Here is a 13,823-nt window from a genome sequence, read left to right on the forward strand (position 1 = left end):
CATACATTACTGAGGCAAAAGAAATGTGAGGCTCTCACTAGGTGGCTGCAGGAGAAGGGGGGGGTGAGGTACAGATGGGGCTACCCCTTTTGCCCTTGTGTTCGAGTGGGAAGGAGAGCTATATCACCTGGTGGCAGAAGATGAGATGCAGCGAGTTACGGAAGAATTGGTGGGCCGTAGGGAAGGATCCACTGCGGAATACAGCGGGCAGTGACTGGACCCTTACCAGGGACCCCGGGACCCAGAGTCAGCGCAGGGGAAGTGTAAGGCAAAGGGAGTCCGGAAGAATCAGAAACTCAAACACCCCTTCCCCTGAGGAAGGAGGACACATAAAAAACAAGACTGCTCCCCCTAGAAGAGACATCTGGGCTGACTGGGGCGCTTTTGGGCACCCCGGCCAGGCCCTTCGCGGTTGGAATGGCTTGAGGGGTTGTTCACTTACAGCCACGGGAAGTTCGGTCTGATGATTGGTTTTTTGGTCACTAATATATATATATATATATATAATCTAAAAGGGGTGGTGCAGGCGCTTGATGTTTGTGTTGGGAGGGCGGGATCCAGGAGTTGGGTGAGTTGATTTCTGGGTTCTTGTGCTCATTGCAAATTCGGGGAGGGACTTCCCTCCCTGGGCTATTTGGGGATTCGGAGAAGGGGTAGAGCTGCTCAACATGACGCCCAAGGCAGGTAACGAGTCCCTTGTGTTTCGGCAAATGTGCCAAGCAGGATGGGTATGTGGGTTTGGATGCCTCTGAAGGGGACAGGGAGGGAGGGAGGGAGGGAGGGTGAGTGAGTGGGTGGGGGAGAGGAGTTTTGGGAGGGGAGGGAGAAGGAGGTAAGGGAGCGGACACCAATGCAACGGGATCTATGCAAAACAAAGGTCTTGCACCTCACATGACACAAATGGGGGGGGATACTCTGAGAAGAATGAGAAAGGGGTATGGCTGAAGTGGTGGTAGGTACGCTGAACGTGAAGGGACTGCACTCCCCAATTAAGAGGTCCCTGACTAGCAATATGTTCCATAAACAAAATATGGCGGTCCTCTTTCTGCAAGAAACTCATTACCGACAAGGGGGCGGAACTGCCGATAAAGGGTAAGGAGATTGGGATAAATTTCTGGGCCTCACATAAGACCTCCAAGAAGGAGGGGGTGGGTAAACTGTATTTTTTTGTAATTTTTTTTTTAAAACAATTTATATTGGTTTTCAACATTGCAATTGGTTACCATAAATTTCACCTACTGTCATATGCTTGCTTTTATGTTTCCCCTTTCCCGCTCCCAACTTCCCCCTGACCTCCCTGGCTTACATCACACTGCGCCAATTTGCTTCCGACCCATCGGGTCTTGTCTGAAAATCTGCCCCATATCAGCATTCCCTGCTTTCCGGACCTGCTTGGTCCGGCATAGACAGTTCAGCCACTAGTCTCCAGGCATCCAATCCCCCATCCTCAGCATTCATTCCTCCACCTAGCTTCTTGCTACACCACATTCACCCGTTTTGTTAAATCTCATCACCATACCTGTGCAAACGGTCTCATTTGTGCTTTCCAGCTCATCGCTACTCTTCCTTTTTGCTAGTATATACGCCATATCCCTTAGTTTGCTCACATGTTTAGCTCTACGAGGCCTAGGAAACCCCCCCAGAAGGCATGCCCAGGGGGTACTCACTTCCAGGTAAATCCTCACTTTAGTTGTGAGTTGAGCCACTTCTTCCCAAAATCTGCTTATTTCCACACAGGACCAGAACATGTGTACCATCCTCGCATCCACAGTCCCACACTTCGGGCATGCTTGTACACCTGCATGATTGAATTTATCAATTTTACCTGTGGTTAGATATGCTCTATGGGTTACATACAACTGAATCTGTTGAAACTGTACATTCCTAGATACCTTTTTGTGGTACCCTTGAACCCTTCTCCACATCCGATCCGACATTGATTCCCCAACTTCTTCCTCCCAACTTATTCTTGTCTGGACAATCTTTTTCCTATCTTGGACATTAGCAACTCATGGATATGGGAGACCTCATGTCCTCCTTCTGACACATCACAAAATGTTTCTATCACTGCATCCGGTTGTGAGGCCAGCTCGGTTTCAGACCACATGCTCTTACTGATCTGCCAGAGTCGACAATATGTAATGTGCTGTCCTCGAGGTAATCCTGTGTCCTCCACCAACTGTTCAAAACCCCTGGGTTTCCCTTCAACTCAAATATCGCCAATTGTCGCTATCCCAACCGGTTCCCACCTCCTAACATTCAGCCTAACATGTGTATCCACTCCTTCCAGCACCACCAATGGTATCTGCGGGGAGCAAGGAACAGGGTTGTTTACCATGCTCTGTGCCAAATCACTCCACCTAGTCTCAGCAGGAGCCCCCCCTCCTTGTTTTTAGGCAGCCATATCTTGTTCAGGAAATATTGGGAACACTTGGCGCTAAGTAGCCTGGATTCCGGAGTCTGGTCCTCCGATAGCCATTTTGCCACAAATTGAAGCTGACTAGCTAGGTACTACACTTCAAAATTGGGCAGTCTTATGCCTCCTAGGTCATATGAATTCTGCAATTTCCACAGTGCCACTCCATTTCTTGTATTGTGCCAAATGAAGCTCCTGCATGTACTCTGCAATTTCATAAAGAAAAAACCGTTTAGGTATTTCGTGTGGAATATTTGCAAAATAATGTAAAAGTCTTGCAGCACCAGCATCTTCAGCAATGTTGCGCGACCCATCATAGACAGTGGTAATCTGGCCCAGAATGCCATACTGGTCTAAATTTTAGACAGCGCCTTTTTAAATGTTTTGTCTGTGTTCCACCTCAGGGTCATGATGTATAGATATCCACCCGTAGGTATCTGACCGTCTCTATTTCCCAGTCTATCAATAACACCCAGGGGGAATATGCTTGATTTCTGCAGATTGACAGTTATTCCCGATACCCTTGTGTATTTCACCATTACCTCTAGAATGTATTGTACATTTTCCTCTGGATATTGCAGGTATAAGAGCATATTATCTGCATACAGTGATATCAGGTATTGCACTCCCTTTGTGTTGATTCCTACTTCCCCGTACCCCTCCCTTAAATATACAAGGGGCTCCAACCCTAATATAAAGAGATTGGAGACCACAGGCCCTTTCTCCAGTTGCCAGCGTTCAGAGATCTTGATTCCTGTCTTGACCCTTGCCACCGGCTCACTGTACAATAGTCGCACCCATTTCAGATATATGGGCCCGATCCTGTATTCTTAGAGGACCGCTAGCAGCCATGGCCATTTGACAGAGTCGACTGATTTTACGGCATTGAGTGAGATTATTGCCTCCTCTTGCGTGCCCCCTTGTGTGTAATCAATTATGTGATGTAACCTCCTCACATTGTTAGTTATTTTCCTGTGTGGTACGTACCTGGTCTGATTCGCATGTATGAGTTTGCCAATGGCTGGTCTTAATCTATTTGCCATAACTACCATAAGAATCTTCCCTTCTTGATTCAGTAGTGAGAGGGGCCTGTAGGCCCCACATTCTGAATCCGGCTTATTGGGTTTGAGGAGCGTAATGATAATCGCCTCTCAAGTTTTCAGGCAATTTGCCGTTGCTGAGTGCTTCATTTAACATATCTAGTAGTGGGGGGAGAATAATACGCTTTATAAAATTCACTAGGGAGTCCGTCTGCTCCCGGGGCCTTACTGGTGGGCAGTTGCTCTATCATGTACTCTAACTCTTCCATTGTTATGGGAACTTCTAGGGTATCTCTTTCCGTGTCTTCCAATTTGGGGAGTGTGATCTCATATAGCTAGCACCATCCCCTCCTCGGAGTCCCCATACAACTACTTGTAATAGTCTTAGCTTTCTTTCACTCCCTCTTGGGTGTCTCGTATCTGTCCATCCTTCCCCCTAACTGCCCTGATAGTCTGCCTGGTGGTGTTGCTTTTACATAACCAAGCTAGCAGTCTGCCTGGTTTGTCTCCTTCAGCATTTTGCCTCTCGATATATTTCCTACAACTTAGGTTGCCTAGTCTCTCCCAATGGCCTTTGCATTGTATCATCAGTTTCTCGCCACTCAGCCCTTCTCTTTGTTATACGTCACGTGCCATTTTGTTACTTCCGTCCCAGGGATCACTTCCTTTGCCATCTCAGCTCTCTTCCACATTCCCGATTCTCGTCAGGCTTTTCACCGCTGCATGCACCTTAACGGCATGTAGCTGTAGCTTTGGAATCACTCTTCTTAGCAAGCTTTAGAATGCCTATTTTCGACGGATCATGGACATATCATCGGGAGCACCCAAAATGCATGTCCTAGTCCGTGGTCTCCAGGGGGTGGGTATATTGTTGGGCAATTATTTTCGATTGACAGAGATCCAGGTGAAGAGGAGGTTTGGGGGACGATTCCTAGGTATTAAAGGTTCACATGAGGGAGCGAGGATCACCCCGGCCACCCTGTATGCTCCGAATGTGGGACAGGTGGGGTTCATTCGTCAGGTGTTTAGGATGATGGATGTCTGGGTGGAGGATGCAACGCTTTTGGGGGGAGATTTTAACTTGGTGACTGACCCCAAGTTGGATTGGTCGGCAAAAGGGATGGGTACGAAGCATGTGACCAAAGACAACCTGGTCTTGCAGGATCTCTTACGAGACCACTTCTGGGTGGATGTCTGGTGGGATCATTGGGAGATGCCGGGGGTGCTATACGTTCTGCTCTCCCCCACACCAGACTTATACGAGGATCAACCTTCTGTTGGTTCCGAGTGAACGGAAGGGTGAGGTGGTGGTGCCTAGGGTTGAGGTGATCACATGGTTGGACCACAAGCTGGTGGTCGTGAGCTGCAGGCTCCCTGGACCCCAGCCCCCGAGCTTTTAGATGGCGCTACGACTACACCCTGTTGAGAGATCGGGTGTTTACGGGCCTACTTCGAAACTTACGATAATGGGGAGACTGGATGGCTATGGTCTGGGATGGAGCCAAGGCCACTTTCAGGGGCTTGCTCATAGCGGGATCTCATAGGAAGCACGAGAAGGGGTTAATCTAAGGTAAGCTGCAGTGGGAACTGAAAACTCTGCGAGCGCAGCGGATAAGGAAGGGCTGTTAGTCGAAATGAGGGACAAGAAGCAGGAACGCCATACGCTTTTGATAGGGGAAGTGCTAAAGAAAATGTGGTTTATCCAACAGCGATACTATGAAAGAAGAGACCAGGTGGGAGCCCTCCTGGCGAATAGGGCGAGGGGTTGCAGGGCAGAAAGGAGGATAGAGGGAGTCTAGGACACAGGGGGGGGACGGGAGGCAAGGGATGGGAGGAACATTGCGGCTTGCTTCATGGATTTGTATAGTGATCTATATGCCAGGGCGGAGGAGGGGGCGTGGAGGAGGTCTGGCATTACCTAGTCGAGGGGCAACTACCCAGGCTTGCAGAGGCTAATAGAGAGGCCCTGTAAGGCAGAGAACTCTGGAAGAAGTGATGGAGGTCATCAAAAAACTGAAGACGGGGAAAGCCCCAGAAGACGGCTACACAGCAGACTTCTTTAAGCAATATCAAGGCCTACTACGCGGTGCCTTTGGCCAAACATTTTAACTCGATAGTGGGATACAATACCACCGACATTCCTCCAAGGTTTAATGGAAGTCATCCCGAAACCAGGAAAGGACCAAACCAACTGTGCCTCATGTAGGCAGATTTCCATTATTTTTTTAACCAACTTTATTTTCATTTTTACTTAAGACAATAATTAGCCTTTTAGTTACATGTGTTATAAACATTGTTACCCATATGAACCCTTTGTTCAACATTCTTGAACTTTGTCATTGAGTCTAGTATTGTCTTCATACTTTTCCCAACCCCTCCCACCCTCGCCCACCCTTCCCGCCCCCTGCCTTATTATTATTCGAACTAATCTGAACCATGGTTGTAGCCAGAGCAGTTCCATGAGCCCACCCCTCCTCCAAGTCTTCTGCTGTCTGTATCTAATATGGATGTTTCTTAGAATCCTGGGTTTAAAGTATTGAGCCTCCCTCTCCCCCACATAGTCCTGAAGTGGATCCCATATGGCCAAGAATTTCAGATATGTCCCTGATTTTGTGGCACAGATGTTCTCCATTGCCATGACTCCCCATACTTTCACCCGCCACCATAGAGCTGTAGGGCCTTCCACTGTCTTCCATCGTTGGGCCACTGTCATCCTTGCTGCAGCCAGTAGGTGGGTAATGAGGGCCGCTCTGTTCCCTGAAGCTGCATATATCCCTTCTGTCACTGCCCCCAGCAGGATGACTTTCGGGGACCAAGGTAGGTCTGCGCCCGTTAGGTCTCTGATTAGGCTCAGTATTTCTTTCCAGTACACCTTTATCCTTGGGCACGACCACCACATGTGGAACAAGTCACCTCTTTCTCCACACTGACGCCAACATTCTGGGGGATAGATGGGGATCATTTTATGTATTCTACTTGGGGGCAAATACCAGCGATAACACAGTTTGTATGCAGATACTTAATTGCCGTGGATTTGGATAGTTTGTGAGCCCTCCTCTAGATTTGACTCCATCCTTCCTGTGTAATCTGCTCCCCTATGTCCCGCTCCCAGTCCTTCATGTATTGGATGGTGTCTTCTATTTGCGCTTTGTCTAGTAGCTTGTACAGTCTAGTAATCCCTCTTTCGTGTGTCCTCTCCCGTATTGTTAGTTCTAGGCCTACTGGGGGTCGTAACCCAGCCCTTTTTACCTCTGGGTGTGAGATCCAGTGACGCAATTGTATATATTTAAATCTGTGATTTTCGGTAATGCAGAATCTTTGTTTGCATATTTCGAAGGTAAGTGGGGCATCATCCTGATACATATCTTGTAGGGACACTGTGTCTGCTTCCCTCCAACCTTCCCAGAACGTTTTGTGAAGCCCAGGCAAAAAGTCAGGATTATGCACAATAATGGATAATGGGCCCAGGCCTTGTTTGACAGACACGGATAGCCTTATCCCAGCTGTGTAGTGTCATCTTTTGTGGCTTCCAATAGATCTCTCTCTCTCTCTCTCTCTCTCTCTCTCTCTCTCTCGGCTTTAGGAATGGTAGCATACCCAGTAGGATGTCTGTCGCGGTCTGTTCTATTCCTCCCCCCCCCCCCCACCCCGGAAGGGTGTCTCTGCCCGCCCATTTCAGTGCTGGTGTCAGTTGAGCTGCTAAAACATTTCCCTATATCTGGAACCCCCAGCCCCCCCAAGAAGCGTGGGCCCCATCATGATCCTTTTTTGGATCCTCGGCTTCTTATTCCCCCAGATAAATTTAAACACGGCCTTCTGGAGTTCCTGAATCAGTTTTGGGGGGGATCGCCACCGGGGTTGAGCTTACTACATACAGTAATTTGGGTAGCAAGGTCACTTTCATCGCCGCTATCCTAGCCAACCATAATAATTCCTGAGCGTCCCATCTCTGCAAGTCTTCCTCCAGGCGCTTCCATAGAGGTGTGATATTTGCCTTGCGCAGGTCCTTTACGGATCTAGTGATATGGATTCCTAAATATTCCAGGGACTGCTTTTCCCACTTTAGGGGATAACGTTCCTTCAGGCGTGCTATGTCCCCGCTACCTTCGATTATGTTTAGCGCTTTGGATTTTGAGTAGTTTATTGTGAACCCTGATGTCTTTTCGAACTTCTGCAATTCTTTAATTATTCTGGATAATGTGTGAGTTGAGTCTGCCATGTAGAGCATGATATCATCTGCATATAGGGCTATCTTGTTTTGGATTTCCCCAGTTCGCACCCCTCTAATTCCCGGGTCTTCCCTGATTCTGTAGGCAAATGGCTCCATTGCCATGGCGAATATGAGCGGGGAGAGAGGGCACTCCTGCCGAGTACCTCTCCGGATATTGATTCTTTCTGAGGTGTAGCCGTTCACCATTAGATGCATAGATGGATGCTGGTAATTTGTCAAAACCATCTTGGTGAATGTCGGCCCACAGCCAAAACCCTCCAGTACCAATTTTAAGTACTCCAGTCCATGCTGTCGAATACTTGTGTGGCGTCTAGCGCGGCAATAGAGAATTTCTGGGCCCCCCTGGCCTCTCAATCTATGATGTCAATTAAGCGCCTGACGTTATCCTGAGTGTGTCTCCCCCTTACGAAGCCTGCCTGGTCTGCGTGTATTATCTCAGGCGGTACTGTCGCCAACCGTATTTTTGCATACAGGTTTGCGTCTGTATTGAGGAGAGCTATGGGACGGTAACTGGAGCATTCTACTGGGTCTTTCCCAGGCTTTAGGGGTAATATCGTGGTCGAGTGTCCCTTGTCCTTTGAAACTGCTCCCCTATCCCTGATTAGGTTGAAAAGGCGAGTAAGGGGGGTGGGGGGGTTGCCAACTGTGTCTGGAACATTTTGTAGAACCCATTTCCTAAGCCATCTGGGCCAGGTGCCTTTCCCCTGGGTAGCGCTGCTATCGCATCACCCACTTCCTGTGTTGTGATAAGGGCCCCCAATTTTTCTTTTTGATGTTCCGATATTTGTGGCAGTTTTATGGCCGACAAATAGGACACTTGTTCTGCTGCATTCAGGTTCTCGCTAGTCAGCAGTTTTTTGTGAAAATGGAACATCGTTTCTAGTTTCTCCTCGTCTCCCGTTTGCAGTTCCCCACTACTATTTCTTAAGCGGGTAATATGATTGTGCGCCTTCTGTTTGCGTAATTTAGCTGCCAAGAATTTGCTGGCTTTCCCCCGTGTATGTAATATGATTGTTTAGTGTTTAGCAGTATTTGCGCTGTTCTATCTTCCATATGGTTTTCTAGTTTGTCTCTGGCCTTTTTAAGGTCCCGCCAGGCTCTGGGCGTCTGACTGATCTTATGGAGCTTTTCAGGATTTCCTACCTCTTCTTCTAATTTACGCGTTATAAGGGCTTTCCCCCTGTAGTATTGCGTTGCTGGGGCTTCTAATTTACGCGTTATAAGGGCTTTCCCCCTGTAGTATTGCGTTGCTGGGGCTATAAATTCCCCTCTTATTACTGCTTTCCCTGTGTCCCACACCACCCTCCAGTCCACCTCCCCATTGTCATTTTCCAGGAAATAATTTCTTATGACTTCTTCCATGTGTGCCCTAAGTGCTATATCCCTCAGTATTGTTTCATTTAGCCTCCATTGTGGTCGGGGTCTATTCATTATCCTCTGCAGTTCTATGAAGGCCACCACTGGGGCATGATCTGAGAGATATTGAACCCCAATTTCTATTTTCTTAACATGGGGGATTAAAGTAGAGGACACCAGGATCATGTCAATTCTAGAGTAACCCCTGTGTACCGCTGAGTAATGTGTCTTCCTGAATTTCCAGGTGGAAAAACCGCCACGTTTCTATCACCTCCAAGTCTCTGAAAAGTTTTCCCAGGCCTGTCTGTTTCGCTGGTCTGCAGCCGTCGGGGGGAGTGTTTTATCTATTTTTGGGTCCATCACACAGTTAGTCTCCTCCTATTATCACTCTGCCCTCACACCACCCTCCCACCTTCTGGAGTAGTTTGGAAATATACTGGTCCTGTTTTTCATTGGGGACATATACTGATAGAATTGTATACATTTGGCCATTGACGGTACCCCTCACACCCAAGTATCTACCTTCCTGATCCTTCATTATGTGCTGTTTGTGGAAGCCTAAGTCTCTGCTGCACAGGATTGCCACCCCTTTTGTTTTAGTCTGGCTGGAGGCGAAAAACTGAGGAGGGTATGTTCTACTACGCAGCCTTTTCTCATCTTGCTGGAGCAAGTGTGTGTCTCCTGTAGGATCGTTATTTTTGTTTGCATAGCTTCCAGTCTGCCTAGGATCGATCGTCATTTAGCTTGGGAGTTTAGACCCTGGACATTAATCGAGACAATGTCCACTTCTTCCATTGCTCCCTAGGTGAAGATTCTCTGCATATTGGACCCCATATTCTGCTACTGTACTTTTCGTTTTCTTTGTTATTACACATTTGTGGAGGTGGCTCACCTTTATTCATGGTTTTTGGGTTCCTTGCTCTTCTATCCTTCGTTCCCTTTCCCTCCCCTTCCCACACTCTTCCCTTTCCCCGATCCTGGGAGTATACGAGGCCTGGGCTCCTGACGGGCCCCCCGCTAGACAAAACTGGCTTAAGGCCTCTAAATTTCCCCCCAGTTCACCATAGTCAGGAGTTGTATTACCTGACCCTGCTTCCAAGACCTGTGACCTCCTACCTCCGTGCAGGCGCTTCGGAGCAGTTTTGCAGTCTTCTCCCATTTAGGTAGCGCTTCACGCATTGTCCGTGTGATGGGCCGCGTTCGGATCCGGTGGGCCTCTCCGTTCCCAGACCTGAGTCGGTTGAGAGCTTCCGGTTCTTCCTGTCCTCCCCGTCTCTGCTTTCTTCCCGTTGACCATTCCCATGGTCTGCTGGGCGGGCCAGTCAGATTAGGCCGCGGGCGCGCGGGTGCCTCCGGCTGCTCGTCCTCCAAGTGTAGCAGAGCCAGACCTTCTGCGCAGTTCCCAATTCTCCACTGTTTTCCTGCCCATGTAAATGACCGGCCGAATGGGTGTGTCCATCTATATCTGATTTGATGTGCTTGAAGGGCTTTCGTGACAGGTTGCATTAGCCGTCTTTTATGGAGCATGATCAGGGCGAGGTCCTGGTACTGCTGTATGTGGGACCCATTAATCGTAAGGTGTCTGTTTGTCCTTGCCGCGCGTAGCACCTCCTCTTTCAGACCATACGATGTCATCGCTATCAGGACATCTCTGGGTCTCGACCCTGGTTCATTGCGTATTGAGCCCACTCGATGTATTCTGTCGAAGCCGATTGCTTCAGGTTGGGCATCTGCTAGCAGGCTGCTAAAGCAGAGTTGCATTGTTTGTGTCTCTTAGATCCTTGTCCTGTACGGATTCTGCCAGGCCTTTGACCCTAATATTGGATCTTCTCGAGAGGTTTTCCAGATCCTCTGCCTGGAGCTCCAAGTTGTTTGTCGTGGTCGCCAACTGGTCTAGTAGCAAGCTGTTTTGATTAGTCTCCTCCGTAATATTCGAGAGGCCACTTTCAACTATGTCCACTCTTTCTCCTATCTCTGCCATTTCTTTATTGACCTCCGGAGGGACGATTTCAGGTCCTCTCTTAGTTGTTCCATTTGACTATGGAACAGTCATTCTGGCCTCCATACCTTTTAAACAGTTCAAAAGTTAATCTTTGTCGGTTGCCATTATCCTGGTTGAGAGGTCCTTTGTTTCAGTAGACGACCCCGGTGGAGGGGATGGCGACTCTGCGTGTGTTTGGCGCCTTTGCCGACAGCACTTCTCTCTGTCCTTCCTGGGGTCTCGTTGGGGTCCGTGCGCTTGATGGGCCAGTTTTGGGTTTGGTGCCTGGCATCTGAATCTGGCTACTGTCGGCTGATATTATGCCTGGAGCAGTATGTATGTTGCTATTGTGGCCAATGCCCTTTTTGTTTTGACTTGAGTACTCGGGTTGTTGTATGTCCGTCGCGGGTCTTGGGCAGGTCCCCCACTTGGGCTGGGCTCTCCACTCCTCAAGCCAGCATGAGAAGCGGGATCTCCTGTGCTGCTTTGGGTTAGAGGTGGGTGTCCGGTGGCCGGGCTGATGGTGTATCTCAATCTTGGGGGACCCCTTAAATGGTCTGCGTATCTTGATGTGTGTGTGTGTGGCCCCTACAGCTTCAGGATACTGGCGGGGGATGAGGGAGGCTCAACCCTGTGTCTCCGCTGGTGTTCCCGTGCCAGCGGTCTCTCCATTGGGGGGCACCCCTGCGTATATCTCGGGCCTGCCTCTCCCTTCCCACTCTGACCAGTATAGCGCCACTTCTGGCTGTCTCACCGTGCTGTTACATGAGCGGGAAGGGGGGGGGTTCCCACTGCTATGTCTCTACGCCTTTCTCTTCTCCTGGGCCTTCACCCCCCTGTGCCCCGCTTCAAGTATGTTTTCCGGGCCTACACCGCTATTCCTCCGGTATGCGAGGGGGCCCCGCACATGGACCGGTCTCCCCACGGAGCCAGACTACAACTTGGCTCCCTGGATTTGCACTGCTTGAGTTGGCCCAGATCCAGCCTCCAACGCCTCGCCGCTCCCACGGGCGAGCGTCCGATTCCCCCGGATGGGCCTCAGGAGTTCCTCACCAGCCTGGGGGGGCCCCAAGGCTGCCACCGGCCTGACCACAGGCCGCCAGATGTGCCCGGCGTCGGGTTCCCTGCTCTTCTCTGGGGGGGGGGTCCAGATCTCTGCAGCGTTATGCCTCACTCCTCCTCTGCCACTCAGCGCCTCAGCACACGGGGTTCTCCCTAGGTGCCTGTCTGCTCCCCCATCTGTCCGCCCCGATGGCCGCCGCTGCTGGTACCTTGGTTGCGGGAGCAGCCGGTGTTCCGCCAGCTCTCTCGTACTGCCGTACTGCGCTGTTGGGTCTCCGTGTCCTGGGGGCAGGGGCGATGCCACCGATCGTCCGCTGCTGTGCCTCATCAGTTGCCGGCTGTTGCTGCTCCAGGCCCTCGCGCTTCCTCCTGAGGCCTCCAGCGAGGTATGTCCTCCCCCTGGCATGCTGGATGCGTGCCTGATTGCTGCGGGCGCTGCCACACGCACCGGAACTCCTCCTCCAGACCTGCGCCACACGGATGTTCAATCCGAGTCTTGTTGTGCTTCCCCGCTGCTCATTTTGGCTTTTCTGCAAGCTTTCCTGCGCCGCGATGTTCGCCTTTTAGTTTGCCTGCACGGAGGACTCGAGGAGTGCGTCCTCACGGTCCGGCGGCCATCTTGGAATGGCAGATTTCCATTCTTAACGTGGATTCCAAGATTTATTGCCAGAATATTGGCAACCCGCTTGGAGTCCCACCTCCCCCAGATAATTCACCGTGGCCAGGCGGGCTTTGTGTTACACAGGCAAGGGGCAGATAACATGCGAAGGACGCTTCATGTCCTAAATGCACCAATGGCAAGGAAGGAGGGGGCACTCAAGTTGACCCTCGATGCTGAAAAGGCGTTTGATCGGGTGAGTTGGGTCTTCATGGGGGAGGTCTTTGCAACCCTGGGAACGCTTTATTGCTGACCTGTGTTGTTTTGACCAAAATGCTAATAAAGTTTGATTTAAATTAAAAAAAAATGGGAGTATGTGTGCAAGCTTATTTTACTTTATAAAAATCAAGACTATTATCCCAGACAATGGCATTAAGCCCTGTGTTTGGGGGCTGGGCATAGCCGGTAACAGCCATGTGCCCTTGCTGCTATTGAGTTCCTGGCTCAGACTGACAGGCCATTACCAGCCATGTCAGCACCCATGCCGGGCCCCCCTCGCTCCCCAAACACTGGGTTTAATGCTATAATCGTATCCAAGACTTTCCTTCTGGTGTGAATTACTTGTGTCAAAGTGCCATCTGGCCATGATTCACTTTTACACGCTTTTCTTGTAGTGTCTTACAATTGTGTTTGTACTCTCCTTCTAAATGCCATATCTTAAGGCACCCTTCTTAGAGCATGGTCTAAATGGATGAGGGTGTCCTCATGCTGTCCAGAGCAGGGCCTCTTTAAGGTTTCCCTTGCAGCATGCATGCTGGACTTCCCTTTGAAGTGCCACAGTGTATGAAATCGGATTGCTCTCCCTCCCAGCCATCTACCCAGACCCTATTCTGTTATGCACAGAAAGAGCATGTTATATCACCACTGAAGGGTTTGTGCAAAAAAAGATATCTCAATCTGTTAATGGTACCTGCCTAATCTTACAAAATTTGTTATTGAAATACCACCATGATGACTGACTGCTTGAGACCTCTGACCAAAAGAAAGCTGGTAGGAAAAGTGGTGGAAAGCACCATTATGCAATGCACAAATGAAACTTGGGTGGCCTCTAGTCCATGCGCTTGGCCGATGGGTGGGAG

General features: G+C 49.8%; 1 protein-coding gene across 1 annotated transcript in view; it reads left to right on the forward strand.

Moving 5' to 3' along the window:
• CENPI (centromere protein I) overlaps nucleotides 1-13,823 on the forward strand; it is a 1,093,019-nt gene that overhangs the window by 96,155 nt on the left and 983,041 nt on the right. The gene's annotated exons all lie outside the window — the stretch shown is intronic.

The sequence above is a fragment of the Ambystoma mexicanum genome, chromosome 5p (assembly GCF_040938575.1).
Source record: "Ambystoma mexicanum isolate Mex_15411 chromosome 5p, UKY_AmexF1_1, whole genome shotgun sequence".
NCBI lineage: Eukaryota > Metazoa > Chordata > Amphibia > Caudata > Ambystomatidae > Ambystoma > Ambystoma mexicanum.